Below are 3501 nucleotides of genomic sequence, written 5' to 3' on the forward strand. Positions count from 1 at the left end.
AAGTCAGGGACGGCTTCCGACGCAATTCTTCCAGCTCAATACACAAGCCAGTGTCGGGCATAAATCGGGGCATGGACACGTTTTCACCAGGCTTGGAAATCCTGAATGACTCGACGCTTTCTTGCATGTACGAAACGTGGTCATTTAACGACCACATAATTTAGTTGCGAACGTCGTGTAAGATACTACCAACATATATGACAGATCAAAACCATCACTTGAATTACAATTTGTGCCACATTTAAATTATCTGTCGCGATAAGTTCACATAGAAGATTTGAGTGCACAGACAAGGATAAGAGATTGAATGCCCGAGATGAAAACTACATTGAGAAGGTGAAATAACTTCCGCAATGGTGATCGTCCGATCGAAGAAAATTTTTCTGACATTTCAACAGAAAAATCTAACATCAGCTCTAACAGTCGAGGACATTTTAATCCAATTTACATTTCATAATTCATCCATATTAGAATCACTGCTGTCAAAACTCAAATTAAGGACAGTAGTTCGCATTTCTACACAATCATCTTCCTTGGGTAATACAACATTTGAATTACTGTCTTCAGTGCACAGAGGGCATGATACATTCATTGATATGTACTGGGTATACATCAATATCGCGATACCTTCTCTCGGCAACGACAGCTCTATACCTTCATCAGATTCATCGGAGTCAATTAAACTTCCATACGCAACACAATATTAAGGGAAATCACCAGAAGATTCATCAGAAGAAGAAATGTCACTATCAATAGAATCATCAGTTCTCAATTCGCGGTACTTGTCGAAATAGGCAAGGAATGAGTGCTATACGGTTTCAACTTTTGGTGGTAGACCTTTATCACGTTGCTCGTGGAATCTGATACCTCTTACGTTACACCATTGCTCTGGACTTTCACAATACTATAGGGACTGTTATATTTATTGTAAATTTTGTTAAATTTCAGGGCAGCTTTCAGACCTATGGTAAATGACTGAAATTTAGTATGAGCTTCTTTCCAAACGTCAACGTTATTTTTGTGACTAGAAAAAGGAATGGATGAATCAATTTGGTATGGCTTACTCAAAATAAAATGGCTAGGAGAGTCATCAATTTGTGAATGCCTTGTGTTGTTGTAAACTATCGTTGCTTTACTCGATTCAAAATCCCATACGTGCATCTTTTCCAATGATGATCTCCTTCAAAAACTCAAAGTTCGGTTTCGCACGCGCGCGCGCGCGCCGCGCTCAACGCAAACGTTTCCTGCTGCTCTAAATCGGGTCGAGTATACATGTGTAATGCTGAATTAATCGAGGACCTCATTCAATTCATTTAATCTAAATGATCACGGAAATATCTACCTACGGTAGATGCCTTCTTATCTCAGAGAAGGGCGGTTACCAGGCACGAACATAAAAAAAGAATTAAACAAACCAAAGTCCCAAACAAATACGAACGAACCAAGCAAGAACGAGCTACAAACAACCTGCACACAAACTAACAACAAACAAAAAAAAGAACAAAAAAAAGCAAGACAAACAAACATCAAGCAAACGCAAACGACCTAGGAAATATAAACAAGCAAGCCAAATAAATGACTCAAACAAACTAGAGAAAGAATAGGAACGCTGACCTCCTCTCTGATGTGGAATCAATGATAGAAATTAAAACCCTGTGGTGAATATGACTCATTTCAAAATCTGATTTCGTAGCTGATGTATACATTCGGTTTTGCTGGATTGAAACTCGGTTCTTGTAAGAGATGGTTCCCGCAGTCAGAGTATCAACCGAGTATAACTTATTAGCCACTTATTTTCACTGGGAAATTGCCTTATATGACTCTCTTATATTCAATCGGCTCTAAATTTTTAAGAAAAATTTCTGCTTCAAATTTCTGGATCAATAATCCTTAATTATAGGTTTCGGAATGAGAATTCCAGCGTGATGGGGAAAACATATTGGAAAATCGAATCTGCTAAATTCTTTTCCAGCATCTTCTCCCCCCTCTTCTTGTCATTTTGAATTGCATGATCAGTGCTCATTTAGTTTTGGTCTTAATCACATGTTTTCCATTCCAAATATCATTCTGCCACCTTTTTGCAGCAGATACAGCAGATATTATGACCAACTGACGGGAATTTGGCTTGAAAGTCTATAATTGTTCTGGGTCCAGAACATATAAAAATTCAAGCACACGAACACTCAATAAAATTTATCTACGCAAGCTTCTCTGCGACTTGAATCTAGGGAAATGCCAATTTTTATTTTGAGCCTACAATTACTCGTAATTTAGGGGTAATAAATGAACCAAAAAGTATTTCCCAACCAAGTTTATTCATAAAGTACCTTTCAAAATGAAAGAAAGTACCCTAAATCGAATCAAAGTTTGCGGAGTTTCCAATAAGGTCATCGTTCTTTCTTTAGTGTCCTTTACCCTTTCCTTTGCCCCCGCCTTTGCCTTTGCCAGGCGCAGGGAAAGGTTTAGGATCAGGATCAGCAATGGCGCCAGCCGCCATCATCATCACCACCAGGGCAATCAGGCTCAGGTTCTGCGAAAACAATTAAAAACATTGGAAACCAAAATTGTGTTTAATACACTCTAATAGATCTCGCTATTGGGTTTTTCTCGAAGCAGTTGATTTATTTTTGACTTTAGAATGTTTCATTTAAAATAAAATTGTATCAGAAGCATGAAGCAATGAAATGAATAATACATTTTAAACTATCCAAATGTTTTCAGTTTTTTATCAGACTTGCGAACGATTGCGTGGTCTTTTTATTGGTATCCTGATTTTATCTCAACATTTATCAACATATGAATCATAAGCAATGCTATAAACTTACAAAGATGGAAGCCATTGTATTGTAGTTACTCGAAGCGGTGTCGTTCGTGTANACTAACGGAATTAGAGTTTAAAGTTGATGCAAAATGGACGTAAAGAGTAATCTCAAAACCAACATAAAAATCCTTTATTAAGGAATGGCGGTATTTCGATCGTTTGAAGATGTTTTCGGTTAGGGATACGTACCCATTACTGATGAATTCTTTTCTCAGTCCCCTGACGCCAACAATGAATTCTAACAGTATGCAGATTTTTGACATTCTGTCATGGATTAGCACAAAAAAAATTAGCCAATCGCGCTTCGAACACGAAGATGAGCTCGTTTTTGCTCAGCTACATGTCCGCATTTCTTTGGATGCATGTTGTTTTTGACCCCCATGACCACTCCAAGGATCTGGAAAGCTCGTTAATTTTTAGACATAACGTTATATACTTTCAAACGTGGCAGATGTTAATCAAAAATGGAAAAGAGTGGTCCCTGCCGTTTCCCATTGGAGCGAATAATATTAACCATGAGTGTCGCAACTTATGATCCAGAAACTATTCAAGAAAAAGTTCCCGCTAAAACAATATTCACTTCAAAAGATTACCACCGTCAATCTTTCAGCTTAAGAAAATTTTTCAAAAGAACCTACAAATGCCAACCTCGTTAGGCTAAGGTTATGGAGTTAAGGTTT

The 3501-nt window shown here is 37.7% G+C and overlaps 1 long non-coding RNA gene across 1 annotated transcript; it reads right to left on the reverse strand.

The window, feature by feature from the left end:
• Positions 1 to 2296: 2296 nt before the first annotated feature.
• On the reverse strand, positions 2297 to 2876 carry LOC108664352. Its single transcript, XR_001930358.1, has 2 exons — positions 2826 to 2876; positions 2297 to 2530 (listed from the first exon to the last, which is right to left on the reverse strand). It is a non-coding gene; the product is annotated as an uncharacterized LOC108664352 (long non-coding RNA).
• Positions 2877 to 3501: the final 625 nt, after the last annotated feature.

The sequence above is a fragment of the Hyalella azteca genome, unplaced genomic scaffold (assembly GCF_000764305.2).
Source record: "Hyalella azteca isolate HAZT.00-mixed unplaced genomic scaffold, Hazt_2.0.2 contig11433, whole genome shotgun sequence".
Taxonomy (NCBI): domain Eukaryota; kingdom Metazoa; phylum Arthropoda; class Malacostraca; order Amphipoda; family Hyalellidae; genus Hyalella; species Hyalella azteca.